Source organism: Carettochelys insculpta, chromosome 2 (assembly GCF_033958435.1).
Source record: "Carettochelys insculpta isolate YL-2023 chromosome 2, ASM3395843v1, whole genome shotgun sequence".
Lineage (NCBI taxonomy): Eukaryota > Metazoa > Chordata > Testudines > Carettochelyidae > Carettochelys > Carettochelys insculpta.
This window is the reverse complement of record NC_134138.1, coordinates 80,301,323-80,316,462: the sequence shown is the minus strand read 5'-3', so window position 1 is coordinate 80,316,462 and position 15,140 is coordinate 80,301,323. Positions and strand designations below refer to the sequence as shown.

The window sequence follows — 15,140 nt, the reverse complement described above, 5'->3', positions numbered from 1 at the left end:
GGCACCACTCCAGGGGGTGCCCCGCCAACATGAGGGCAAAAAGTGTCCAGCAACTGGGCATGCGCCCAGCACACACCCAAATTGGAATGGACATGAGCAACACATCTCGAAGAACACCAGTTACAGAACAGGTCTTTTCTTTAGCTTCTGGCCATAGACAGAAAAGACTTTTTTAACTTTATTCACTTATTTCTTTAAAACTGCAGCATTAGTGTTTCATTTTGGTACCAGCTCAGCTGCAGGAGTTGCCGGGACAGTGCCAGAAGTTGACACAGAACCGCCTTAGGAGTCCCCTCCGGATTTTCTGTCAGGGTTTACTCCCTTTAGCCTTACTCCTTCCCAGGATAACCCACAAGGCAGTGGGGCATCTTCCTCTGTCTTCACGGGAGTTGTCGATTTTGAAGCACCACACCTCCTGGTCCGCTGCTGAGACTGCGCATTAGAAGGGAGAAGGAACAAGTCCCTCCATAAGGTCAGTATGTGAGACAGACCAGATCCCCCTCGCTGTGTTTCGCCTGCGAGCTGATGCAGTTGCCCAGGGGATGGCATCGCTGTAATGCACAACAGCTGCTAGGAGCCAACAGTGAGAGTTGAGTAGGGGGTGAGGACCAGTGCTTCCGTCTGCCTGAAAAGGCACAGCTGCCGGAGAGTCAAAGGTACTACCTCTACCCCAGACACCCCATACCCACCAAGACCCTTTGAGGAGAATCTGCGCAGCAGCCCTGGGGGTGCTGATGCGACATCCAGATGGCAGCATCTGAGGGACACAATCTACAATACGGCCTTCTCAGTGTTTGGAAGAAGAGCTGGAAACAAACAACTGGTTCGAAGCTAACTCCGATGATGATTTCGGTCATCGAAAAGAAGCGCAAGTCAGAGTACCCAGCAAGCACTCAGAGTAGCCAGAAGAATAGTACAGCAGACAGCCAGGTGCTGTGCCAACAACTTCTGGCTTAAGCTATGCAGCAGTATCCAGACCTGTGCTGACTCTGGGAATCTCAGGGGAATGTACGAGGGCATAAAGAAGGCAATGAGACCCATCCAAAACAAGATGGCACCTCTGAAATCCAAATCTGGTGAAGTCATCACTGACAAAGCCAAACAGATGGAGCGATGGGTGGAGCACTACTCCGAGCTGTACTCATGTGAGAATATTGTGGTTGATACAGCCCTCAATGCCATCGAGCTCCTGTCAGTCATGGATGAGCTGGATTAGGAACCAACTGTGGCTAAGTGGAAGAAAGCTATTGACAGCACTGCAGTAGGAAAGGCCCCAGGCCAGGATGGTATACCACCCGAGGTAATCAAGTGTGCCTTGGACACACTCCTGGAACCCCTACGTGAGCTGCTGTGCCTGTGCTGGAGAGAGGGTGAGGTTCCACAAGATACGCGGGACGCCAACATTGTAACTTTGTATAAGAACAAAGGAGACAGAAGTGACTGCAACAACTACCGTGGAATCTGCCTCCTAAGTATCACTGGTAAATTGTTCGCTCGTGTCATCCTCAGCAGACTCCAGAAGCTCGCTGAGAGGATACTTCCTGAATCACAGTGCGAATTCCGCGCCGAGAGATCTGCCATTGACATGATCTCCCTGAAGCAGCTGCAGGAGAAATGCAGGGAGCAGAGGAAGCCACTCTGTCGCCTTCATCGACCTGACCAAAGTTTTCGACTTGGTCAGTAGGGATGGACTGTTCAAATTGCTCCACAAGATAGGCTGTCCACCACGGCTACTCAAGATGATCCAGTCTTTCCACAAAGACACAAGAGGAACCATCCAATATGACGGCACATCAGCGGATGCCTTCAGCATCAGGAGTGGCGTCAAACAAGGATGTGTCCTTGCTCTGACATTGTTTGGGATCTTCACGCTCCTCCTGAAGCATGCCTTTGGATCCTCAACAGAGGGCATCTTTTTGCACCCAAGAGCTGATGGGAAACTGTTTAATCTTGCAAGGCTGAAGGATAAGTCTAAGGTGCGGGAAGTGCTCATTAGAGACATGCTGTTCACAGACGACGCTGCTGTAGTGACACACGCAGAAGGCCAGCTTCAAAAACTGCTGGATCAGTTCTCCAAAGCATGCAAGGACTTTGGGCTTACCATCAGCCGAGAAAAGACAAATGTACTTGGTCAGGACGTTGCTGAACCTCCATCAATCAGTATTGACAATTACACTCTAGAGGTCATCCACAAGTTTACTTACCTCGGGTCCACTGTCACTGACACCCTGTCGCTGGAGTCTGAGCTAAGCAGGAGGATTGGAAAAGCAGCCACAAAACTCTGTTCCGACTTAGCAAGAGAGTGTGGAACAACAACAAGCTGTACACTCACACCAAAATGCAAGTCTACAGAGCCTGCATCCTCAGCACCCCCCTCTACGGCAGCAAGTCTTGGACCTCGTACACCTGCCAGGAAAAGAGGCTGAATGTCTTCCACTTGCGCTGCCTCAGGCACATTCTTGGGATATCATGGAAGGACAGAGTGCCCAACAATGCCGTCCTTGAGCAAGCTGGAATTCCAACCATGCACACCCTCCTCAGGCAGTGGCGGCTCTGCTGGCTTGGCCATGTCCACAGGATGAATAATGGAAGGATCCCAAAAGACATCCTGTACGGCAAGCTAGCCTCAGGCAAAAGAGCTCCCGGATGCCCCCAGTTGTGCTACAAAGGTGTCTGTAAGAGGGACCTCAAGGAGGTCGACATCGACCCAGATAGTTGGGAAGAGCTAGCAGACTGCAGCAGCTGGAAGCAGGAACTACACAAGGGCCTTCAGAAGGGTGAGATGAAGATCAGACAGCTGGCAGAGGAGAAGTGAGGCCATAGAAAGGGCAGCAAGGACCTGCCAGACAATCACTGCATATGCAGCAGATGTAGCAAGGACTGTCACTCTCGTGGGGGCCTCCACAGTCACCGTCAACGCTGCAAATGATGATCTTAAATGGAGTTATAAAGGGCGCAATCCATAGTCTCCGCAGACTGAAGGATGCCTTGAATGAGTGTTTCATTTTGGAATGAAGCCATGAGGAAAACAAGAACAGCAGAAAAGAAGGTTTTCAGGATATGTGTACTCTTTTACAGAGTTCTATTTTAGTTTTAAAGTTATTTTTTAAACTGATTTTTCAATAACAAATGAAGTAATTTTATCTTTAATAGCTCTGTTTGTATATGAGCCTTCTTACGATCAACAAAAAGTAATTGTAGGTCTCTTTTTTTGGGGTTTTTTTCAGTTTGTTTGTTTGCATGTACTACTTTGAGAAACAATGCAAATTCAAACAAAAGTCACCTAAAAGAACACAGAAGCATAAAGAAAGGGTTTGTACTTCATTATTATTTGCTCCCTTCTCACAAGGGCCTATCGTGGAGAACATAGGCATCAATCCTACTACTTCTTGTATGCATTTGTTTTTTGTTTTAAAGTAGGCCATTAACTAAACAGGTTTTTGAGCATTTTTTTCCTCAAATACAGCAATTTGTCCATTTGTAAAGTTGTGGAAGCTGATTCATTCTGCCCATTGAGCACTAACAATGACTTTCACAAAGCCAGTACAGTTCAAATAGTACAGCATTTGTGTTCTTCTGAGGGCATGTCTACACTTACCTGGGGATTGGTGCTATGGCAATTGATCCCAGGGATTCAATTTAGCAGATTTAGTGAAGACTCACTGAATCAACTGTCGATCGCTCTCATGGATGCTGGTACACCTTTGGAATGAGAAGTGTAAGGGAAGTTGATGAGTATTGCTCCTATCAACTCACAGTCAGAGAGACCACAAAACATAGGTGACAAAGGGGGGTGGGGTGCAGTAGGTCACATGCACCCCTTTGTCATTCCTTTATTGTGTTACCATCAGTACTTCATTACTTCCAATGAGTGTGTGGCTTGAGTAATGTGAGCTTCCTAGCACTGCTCCAGTGGGTAGGAGCAGAGACTGCCTTGCATTCACCTGAAGCAGGGTGGTGCTTCTACCAGGAGAGGTAGTTTGGGGTGGAGCAGGGACAGGAGAGGAAGGATATGGGGTGGGGCATAGGGAGAGCAGGAGCACATGGCTGAGGTGCATGGGCAGGGGTGGGGGGGATGGCAGAGGCCTGTGGCTGGTGCCCATCCCCCCTCTGAATTCCTGATCTGGTTGCCTCTTCCCTGTGGTAGGTTGACCTAAAGTGTGTCAACTCCAGGTATGCTATTCATGTGGCTGTGTAAATTAGGTTAATGTTGACCCAGAGTGCAGATTTGCTCTGAGAGACTGTGGGATCCATCTGATGTTCACCTGCTGTCACCCGTTTCTGTGGTGTTAGTTTTTCCACATTCAAACGGAACTGTTCCCTTCTTGGGGGGGGGAAAAAAAAAAAACAGATCTGATGGGTCAGTCACTCTCCCCAGCCATTACTGTCACAAGACCACATGAGGTATTTTCTCTTTTAAGTGTAACCCTTCTGCCAGCAGGAGTTGGCACCAACCCGGGTCAGGGTCAACATCTAGGGGTTCCTGTTCATCTATCACATACAAAACTGGCTTAAGCCCCCACCCAGTAGCCTGGGAAACTCACACACCCCTGGGTGCCTGGGAGAGGCAATGCTTCCCTACTTGCAAGCAGAGAGTCTGAGGGTCGAAAATAAACTTTCAATGAAAGAGGCAGAAAAGTCATAGGGCATAAGCTTGAGAAAATAACACCCAGAGTTCATAAACAATCTTCAAGTAAATGTCCCAGCTCAAAGGGATTGAGCAGTGTCCTTTGCCCCCAGGCTCACTTGTCCAATACTGTAAACCACCAACCCACTCACCCACACTTTCTCTGTAACCCCCTTTCAAATGCCCCACTTACAACTCGGTACACTCTGTGCAGGCCCTGACACATCACCCTGATGCATTCCCTCATTGAAGCTGAGGCAATGCTACGTTTGTGCTGGTCCAGTGTCTTGTTCCTGACAGCTGTCCCACTGGCCAGCCGCCAGTCACTCCTACTGGCTGCCCGCTGCTCCTCTTACTAGCTGGCCACCGGTCGCACCTGGTGGCCATCCGCTGGTGGTGCCTGCCGGCTGCCTGCTGTTCCTCCTACTGGTGGGCCACTGGCCATCCGCTGCTCCTCCTACCAGATGTCTGCTGCTGTCTTGTGGGTTTTGCTGTCGGCAAAACCCTGTGATTCCAGCTCTTGATGATTTCAGCTCAGAGTGGCAGTCAGCTTTGGGCCTAGCCACAGCATCTCAGCATCCGCCAAGGTGGACTCTCACAAAATAACTATAGACTCATCTTTAGGTCTACCTTTGAACAGTGGGGGAAGAGCTAGTCAAATCAGTCTTACAGCTGTATAGCCAAAAGGCATCCAGCCCACTGACTTAATCACTATCCCTCCCGCTTTCACTCTCACAATGCTTTGACGGGGAGGAGCCCTCTACAATCCATACCCTAGGCAGTAGCGATGATTGCCCTGTACCCCCCCCATAAAACTTCAAGCTTTGTTAAGACTCCACAGTTCTTACACTGGGTGATAGCATAAATTGCGACTTTACAACAACATGCTGTTTACAATAGACAAAACCTCATTGCTTTGCCTGCTCCCAGCAGGCTTTGTTTACAGGGCATTACATATGCACACCTTTGTATTTCCTTGTAAATGATCTCTGAAGGACACATTTCCCAACTCCTTCAGCAGTACTGAGCTCCTGCTGGCACATTCCTTACATTATCGAAACAAAAAGCAGTCAAGTAGCACTTTAAAGACTAGCAAAATAGTTTATGAGGTGAGCTTTCGTGGGACAGACCCACTTCTTCAGACCATAGCCAGACCAGAACAGACTCAATATTTAAGGCACAGAGAACCAAAAACAGTAAGCAAGGAGGACAAATCAGAAAAAGATAATCAAGGTGAGCAAATCAGAGGGTGGAGGGGTGGGGGGGAAGGTCAAGAATCAGATTGAGCCAAGTATGTAGACAAGCCCCTATAGTGACTCAGAAAGTTCCCATCACGATTTAAACCATGTGTTAATGTGCCAAATTTGAAATATTTGAAAATTCCTTACATTAGTACAGTAAATCCTCAATATAATGGACTCCGTTATACTGGACATCGGTTATAATAGACGTGCACCAGCCCACCCAAGAAAGCAGAGTATTGTACTGTACAGTACTGTCAAAGACTCACCAGAGCTTCCACCAGGTCCTCCAGTGGCTCAGACCTCTGCAGCTGGGTGTCCCTGGCCATGCTGCAGCCTCCACTGCCACCAAGTTTGCCCCTCCCCTCCCCTGAAGCTCAGACTGATGCAGCTTGCAGGGTCCCTGGCACAGCTAGGACTGTCACCACTGCCAGTGTGTCGTGTCCCCTGCCCCCTACTGTGGCTGAGACCACTGCAGCCGCAGGGGCCCTGGATGGGGCTGGGACAGCCACAACTGCGGGCTTCCTGGCCATGCCACAGCCACTGCTACTGTGTTTCCCCCTACTGCGATTGCCCCAGAGGCTGGAGAATCACCAGCACTCTGCCCCGACTGCAGTCAGCTCAGAGCCAGGGGAGAGCTCAGAGCCAGAGAAGCCACCAAACAGTGTGCAGGTGGCTGGGAACTGGAGGAGCCCTCTGGCTCTGCCCCAAGCACCGAGGAGCCACCATGCTCCGCTAGAGTCGAGGGAGCTTTGAAGGTCAGTGAGCTAACCCCTCGGATATAACGGACTTTCAGTTTTAACAAACACTCCTTCCCCATATTAGTCTGTTATATCGAGGGTTTACTGTAATTAAAATGTCAATTACAGCGATTGAGCAAGAAAACTTTCTTCCATGTTTGAAAAATCATGCCAGTTTGAAAAGCACTCTGTATATTTAAGATCGAGAATGGTAGGAGCACACATTTAGTGAGTTAAAAATTTGCTGAGAGTTCTCAAAATGTAACTGTGATGCGAGCTCATCATGGAGAAGGTATATTTCCATTGTGTTCCGCAGTGATCAGTTCTTGCACCTTCACTGTTTAAAATGTTTACCAATGACCTGGGAAAAAAGAAAATCATCACAAAGTTTGCAGATGAGACAAAACTGGAGAAGTAGTTGATAAAGACTTTGAGCAATATGAACTGATTGGTAAACTGGGCGCAAACAAACAATATGCATTTTAACACGGCTACATGTAAATGTATGCATTGAAGAACAGAGAATGTAGGCCGTACTTACAGGGTGGGAGACTATCCGGAGAAGCAGTGACTTTGAAAAGACTGGGGACTGTGGTGGATAGTCAGCTGAATATGAGGCTTCAGCATTAGATATGACAAGGGTCACATTCCATGACAATTGAACGCTTAATTTATATAAGAGTAAAATAACGTTAAAAAATGTTGATCTTATTTAGCTGTACGTTTTTGAGTTCCTTTCCCAGAATTGAAGAACACCTCTACATTAGCTCAAAATCTTGTCTTTGTCACCAAAAGAAGAGGGCATAGAGTAAGAGAATACCTCACTCATTTTCCCTCTTTAATAGAATGTTAAACGTGCTTTTACAGCCACCAGTTTCTCTTCAATTGCCACATGTCTCCTGGTCACCTTGCTGCTCCATGCTATAACAACAGGCATTGACACAACCCTCTGCCCTAACAATATTTGCAAATGGGATGGGATGAAATGGGGTACTGGCAAACCTGATTAAAATATCATCCCTGACATAACTTTTATAAAAATAATATTTATACCTACTATAGCTCAACAAATTTTACCTCAGCTCTGCTGAATTGCCTTAACTTTATATTGCACGCATTCTTTAAATACTCATGAAAGAAAATAATTTGTGCTGTTAAAATTATGTTAAACTTCAATAAACAGCAAAAAAAATCATTTAAGCGTTTAAATTTTAAAAAGAAAACAGAAACGTATTTAGTGGAGTGAAATATCAGAAACCAAAAAAGAAAAAAAAAATCAAACAAACAAAAAGCCACGCACAAGAAACAAGCGGGAACTGTAGGAGTCCTTCTGCTTCATTTCTTCAGCTGTCAAGAATTGCCTTCCTTTTCTGTATGCGTAACTGTTTTAATCTTCAAGGAGACTGAACAATATAAAGTCAATCTTCCCAGAAAGCGAACCTCACTCCAAAAAATTCACTTGCTAAAATTAGAAAGTAACTGAAAATACGCACATTTGCACAGTTGAAATAAATTGTCTCAAGTTGTAAGGAAAAAGCCAGTGGAGAATGCGGGCATCGATCCCGCTACCTCTCGCATGCTAAGCGAGCGCTCTACCATTTGAGCTAATTCCCCCTACTGCAAAAGCGCTTTCTGCTCTTCCTCACTACATTGTTGCAAGAACGTCACTGCCTCACTCACCTCATACTATCCTGTGAGCTGATCAGCCACTACAAAATCCCGATTTTCAAACACAAATTACTTCCAAATGAAACATTCTACTTTGCGGTCAAGGGTACGACAACATAGTTCCAAGCGTTATCTAATAGGTAGGGGAACGAAAGCCCACATTCTTTCGCACAATAGACCCCAACTGTGTGTTACAGGACAATTCCCGGGATCCTTACAAGCAAACAAACTGCTTTTCATCTTTTTAGTTAAAACTTTCGCTTCAGGAAAATAAGAGACAACATCTCAGCATCTGGCTGCTTACAAATTATCTAACTGAATCACAGATCTTTTCAAAGAGGCCTGGGGGATCTAAATGAGTTGTAGTTTCACTTGCATATCAGTTATGATTGTATCATGTTGTTCCTAAAAAATCTATATTAGCATCTCAACAGGTTTGACATAAAAGTTATTAACAGGCTACATGCAATTTTCCCCCGTATAACAGGAATCCCCGGCTGACAGCAAGCCAACTCAATCATTCGATACCCTCGACAGCCCCCAGCGAAGTGGGTGTGGCTAGGGAAACAGACATGGCTGCACTCCCCCCGAGGCTTCCTGCTTTCCGCACATGGTGTCAAGTATCGGAGGGGTAGCCTGTTAGCCTGGATCTGTTAACAGCAACGAAGGGTCCTGTGGCACCTTATAGACTAACAGAAAAGTTTTGAGCATGAGCTTTCGTGAGCACAGACTCACTTCATCAGATGCTGAAGTGAGTCTGTGCTCACGAAAGCTCATGCTCAAAACTTTTCTGTTAGTCTATGAGGTGCCACAGGACCCTTTGTTGCTGCCTTCCTCAATGACTCTTTAGATCTGCGGGCAGAGGGTAAATTCAGCTCCCAGCCAGTCTCAAAGCTGAGAGCTCCAAAAGGCACCCTCCTTTTGTCTTTGAGTCTTCCTTCACATCCTACAGCTTGGCTGGAGGGAAGAATTGAGGCTACTGTGATTACTGGGAAATGTTCAAATTCTGCATTCCCATTCATCTCTGCTGTTATTTTTCTCTATTTATTCATGTTCCCCTTTTAAAAATACTTTATTAAATTGTACTTAAATACTCCATACAGTGCAGAAAGAAAAGGAATTGTGACTATTTACAAACAAGGGAAATAGTTATTAGTCAGCTAGTACAACTCTCCAAATAATAGGTCAATCTGGCTAGCTATGAAAAATGGATGTACTAAATTATTTCATTACAGCAATTGTACACAGTGCAGTCACATGAAACAGTGTATACAAAGAACTTTCCATGGAACAAACACATCACAGTCATGGATAGTCTATGCTTCTTCATGTTGCCCTACCAATGCAATTCACCCTTAGACTAAAAGACTGTGACCCCACGATAAAAGTATAGTTAAGCCTCCCAACCCCATTCAGTCCTTAACTTCCCTGCTGAGATTACCAGTAAAGGTGTCATTAATACCATTTATGTAATGACTTTTGGAAAAACATTCACACTATACTTGGAAATACAATAATATAAATAGAAATAGCTGTTTATGACATTTATGTCTTCATAGGATTTAAAAGGATGCAAACTTATTCATCAAAACTTCAAAAGCTACAAGAAAATAAAAAGCAAAGATTTACAAAAAATAAATCCTAAACTATTCCACACCTACTCCCCTTAGAAATCTTGTGACTGCTTGTACCTCTGTTTTCCTTTAGATTAAATGCATTCTTCTCATACACTACATTCATTAATACAAAAAAGCAGTCCAGTAGCACTTTAAAGACTAACAGAATAATGTATTAGGTGATGAGCTTTCATGGGACAGACCCACTTCTCTGTTACTATTCTACATTCATTAATGTTGTCATTAATCATCTAAATATTGTGTTCCCTGAAAATAACTTCTGTCATATCAACATACCAATCTCCTAAAATTAGGGCTGTAAAGATTTGCAAAGTCTGAAGTATCAGTCTCTCACATAACCCAAGACACTTTGAATTCACCTTGAAAAGATTTTTGTAGTCCTAGTTACTAATAAAACCTCATGTAATATTTCATTTTCATATTAGACTCTAGGACACTTTTTTTAAAAGCGATTACTGAACAATGAAGGATGTTTGTACTATGGGAAACAGGATGACAATCTATCATATTATTTGGCAACATATTAGTGTTAGAGATTTTGGTCAAGTATTACCAGAGAAATGATTCCTGGGGGACTTCTGTGTGAAACAATTAAAACTCTGCACATATTTAAAATGTCTGCATATTTTATTTGTCAAAATAACACTATATAATCATCAGAGGGGTAGCTGAGTTAGTCTGTGTCTTCAGAAACAACAAGAAATCCTGTGACACCTTATAGACTAACAGGTATTTTGGAGCATCAGATTCTGTGGGCAAAGATTCATGCATATGACAAAGCAGGTCTTTGGCCACGAAAGCTTATGCTCCAAACTATATAATCATGCCAGTTTCAATTATTTTAGTAATTTCTTTCAAAATACTTGTCAGTAATGATGCATGTAACTATACAAACAAGCAAAGAATACCCCCTTCCCCCAAGCAGTAGAGAGATAAAGAAATCCATATGATAATCCAATGTCTGTTTCTCTATTTTTCCTCCACACACTCCCAGCCTCCACCCAAGCTGAGATGCAAGGTACCCACCAGTTACGACACTCACCCTCCCTCACAGCCGAGCTGTGCCCCTCATTCCCCGCCTGCCCAGGTACTCTCACTTACTAGCCTTGAAAGCCCAGTTGTAGGATGACCTCCCCAGCCCTGACCCTCACACACCTCCCCCCACAGCCCAGGGGCAGGGCACTCCTAAGATCCAGACATTGCACCCATCCGTCCCCTAGAATCCATCTGCAGTCCTCCCAGTCCAGAGACTCACACACACTACCCCTTCCACAGTGCTGACCCGCAGGAGTGTTTTAGAAATATATTGACTCATAAATTAATGTCAGAATTAAATTTGTTAAATACGTCTTTCTTGTTGTGTAATATTGTGCTTAAATAATTTTTGGCTAGCATTTAAGAATATTCATTATTGAAAATGAAAAAAATTCATACATTCAGAAGTGGGTGAGACATCACATGTAATTCTACTCGATGTGGTGTTCCAGCTCTCCGAAAGAAGAGTTGGAGATCAACGTCAGAAAAGAGGCTTTCAAATGTATCCTTTTTGCTTGTAATTACAGCGCATGACTATTCTTAAATTGGTGTAAAAAGATGACCTTTACATCAGTTTTGTTACTTCACATTCTGATCTTACATTGATGTATATGAACCCTTCTTTGCCATCAAAATAAATGGGACACTAAAACAGACAAACAAAAGGTGAAAGGATGAAGCAAAGATGGAGGGGTACATATTGTTTCATTGGGTCCTGGATCTTTTGTTATTTCTCATTCAGCATTTGTATTGGAAGAAGAACTTTGGGATTGTCCAGGCTAAACCTAAAACACTTGGACAGGTACAATATTTGCTAAATGAGAGTGTCTATTATTATTTATACAAAGACCATGGCAAACCATGTATTTACTTAACATGTAGAGGAGAAAGAAGTAGAGTCAGTAACTGGAGAGCCAAATTGCTATGAGTTTGTTTAACCATCCCCCCAACTGCCCAAAAAAGGGAAACTTGGGAATTTTGTTTCTGTCCTGAATAGAGGAATGGAAACCTTTGCTTTGCTTAAGCCCTTGGAAAAAGAGTTTAGGGTGATTTTATTTCTTTGCTTTAGCCAAAAAGAAAGAGGGACTCGAGGAATTTTGCTCCATCTGAGACAAAAGGAACTCTACTGTTTCTCTGACTCTGGAGAAGAGGGCCTTTAGGACTATATTTATTACTTTCCCCAACGGAAACACTTTTTGTTTTAGTTTCCTTTATTTATTTGACTGAGATTGTTTATGGACATGAGAAAGTTATCTCATGCAGTAATACGTGCCGTTGCAAGGGGGACAATAGGGGGCAGGGCTGAGGCAACCCCTGTGCCACAGGCTCAGCTCCTCATTCACTCCTCTGCACCCTCCCGAATTGCTGAGCCCCACCTCTCCAGGAGCTGCTTCCCACAGATGTGGAGAAGCAGGGCTCAGTTGCCTGGATGCGTGGAGTGCAGTGGAATGAAGTAGGCAGCCACCCCCTCTGCCCATGTGGTGAGTACAAGGGGGAGGCGAGGAGGAGGTGAGAGAAGACAATCCTCTGCTGCTGCCACAGCCCCAAACCTTTGCCCCTCCCATTCATAGGACAGCTGGGGTGGCTGCTGCAGGGTCCCCAAAAACTTGGGGCCCAGTGTGGCTGCCCCCAGTTTGTCCTATGGGTGGGATGGCTCTGGCAGTAACGTAGGGTTTCTGAGAGGTGTACAGTGTACGGGAGATGCTCAGGCAACCAGGTAGTTATGACATTATAACATAGACATGGTCTTTAATACACCATTGCCAGACACACATGCCTTCTACACACAGGGAATGTGACTGCACTCTCACTTACCTGTTTATGTAGATCATATGCACCATTTTGTTTTGTATTAGTGATCAGAAATGAGAACAGGAATTGGAAACTACTCATAGTTTCATCAGGTCCAGGGTTGTTCTTAGGATTTATGGGACCCTATACAGTGCTATTAAACAGGTGCCCCATGCCTGTTGGCAGCTGTGGGGGTGACAACTTAATACAGATATGATTTTATAATCTTCTGCAATGCACTAATGAAATATTTTTAAAACAATTTTTAAATTAAGGTCCTGTAGACTAATAGAGTAAATTCAGATGGGTAGCCATGGTAGTCTGTAGCTTCACAAATAACTAGCAATCCTGTGGCACCTTAGAGACTAACAAATTTATTAGGTCACAAGCTTTCATGGGCAAAACTCACTTCCTCAGATGAAAAATGAAGAAGAAAAACAGAATCCAGGGTTTACATAGCAGGGAGAAAGTAGGGAGCGTCGGGGCCAGATGTGCAATAATTCGGCCATTTTGCCCACAAAGAGTTTGGCACCTTTGAACGCTAAGTATTCTACAGTAGACTGCACTAGCTTTTGAAAACTGGACAGATGAAGCCAAGAGGTTCTCTTTATAATGACCACTGTTGCTATGGATCTCACTACAGAACCGTCAGAGTCAAGGACATTTACAGTGATGTTCTGGTGATAAGGTGTCCCTCTCCAATGAATATTTTGTTTATAAATTCCCAGAGACTTGATTAATTATTGGGATCATATTTTGCCAGCATGGTCTGTGATACAGCAGAGCCAGGAAGCAGTGTAATAGTGCTAAACTGGGAGGTATATAAGCCTTAGGCTAATTAAGGCGTGATTTTTCTGTCGATTAAGGAAAGCTACTACAGGCTAATTAAGACACCTGTAGCTAATTAAGGCCCAGCCTGGAACCTGATGTGATACAGCAGGGTAATTAAGGAATGGTTCTCTGTATGTCAACTAATACACCTATAATCAGTTAAGGCCCTGTCAGGAACCCAATAAAAAAAACCTGCTTCAGGGCACAAAGGAAGGAAAAAAGACTAATCTGGAAGCATGTTATTGAGATTTGAGGGACCAGTGAACTGAAGGAAGACCTTGTCCCAGCATCAAGGACCAAGGGTAACCCTACCCAAGTGGGGAGAGGGTAAGAAACCTGCAGAGTCTGAGGTGGTATGGGGCTTGGACCCCTTCCCTACTTCCATTCCCTGACACCTACCTGGGTCACTAGTGAGGCCCTCAGTTCCCAAGAGCAGGGGCAAGAGTTGATGTCCTAGTGCCCACCAAAAAATGCATGAGACACACCATACCAATATCAGCCATTTTGCCATAGACCTCAAAGCTGGCAATTCTTAATTGTAAGGTTGCAGCTGAGTATGTTTTGAGCAGGTCAAGCTATTTCCAAACTTTATCATATGGGGTGTTTCTATGATATTGTTGCTTATCCTCTTTGTTGACCGCCTCACTAACCAGCAAATGCAGCACTGGATGTGAGAAAAAGTGCCCATGGCCAGCATGTAATACTTATGAGACCTCTCACAGGTACGTAATATCATTTCTGAGGTTTGACTGAGCAATTTCACAGGGGCCCATCATCATATCATTCATGGGAAGAGGGTTTTCAGATGAAGTGGATGTGTGTAATTGTCCCCTAACTTGTGGTGAGATTCCTGGACCTCTTCCAGAGAGATGTCTGTGGGAGTGGCACCTCTCTTGTTGAGATCTGAGACTGCAAGAAATCATCCATGGTGGTGGGAGGTGGAGGCATAACTGTGTTATCTGGTGAGGAAGATGAAAACTGAACATCAGCTGGGTCATCTGTGTTGGAGAATTCTGTCTACTCTTCAGCCCCTTCTGGAGACATCGGAAGGTACCTACGAGGGGAATATGGGTGGCTAATGTGCACCAGTTGCAGGCAGAGTGGTGAGTATTCCCTATTGTTGCTGTTTTGGATATGGAGCCTATGTGGGCCAAAATGGTCACTGTAGCCGGAAGGGCATTGTGGGCATTCAGGCTGGCCATACCAGTGTTGGTTTGTAATGGTTATAGGGAAGCCCATGCTTGGTGGGGTCTGTATTCTGGAAGCAGTCAGAGAGAGGAGTGTTGTGACAAGTGTTCTATCTCCTCCTCTCTATTGTCCCCAGTAGCAGAAAACTGCACTGAAAGCTGTGGAGCACTGAGTTGACAAAGTACCGTGTGTACCATGGTGCCATCATTGCCAAGGAGAGGTGACTAAAGTATTAATGAGACAGACAAGTCTTTGTGGCACAGGAACTGCTGTGACATGCCCAGTCTCAGTACCAGTAGGAAGATGGAGCTCAATAACATGTGCTGCTGTGTGGCTGGAGTGTAAAGCATTAGCAGTGAATGGTAGCTTTAATGCTGGAATG

General features: G+C 44.7%; 1 non-coding gene across 1 annotated transcript; it reads right to left on the bottom strand.

Annotated features, from left to right (window-relative positions):
• Nucleotides 1–8,149: 8,149 nt before the first annotated feature.
• TRNAA-AGC (transfer RNA alanine (anticodon AGC)) lies at nucleotides 8,150–8,222 on the bottom strand. Its single transcript has one exon. It is a non-coding gene; the product is annotated as a tRNA-Ala (tRNA).
• Between the last annotated feature and the right edge of the window lie 6,918 nt (nucleotides 8,223–15,140).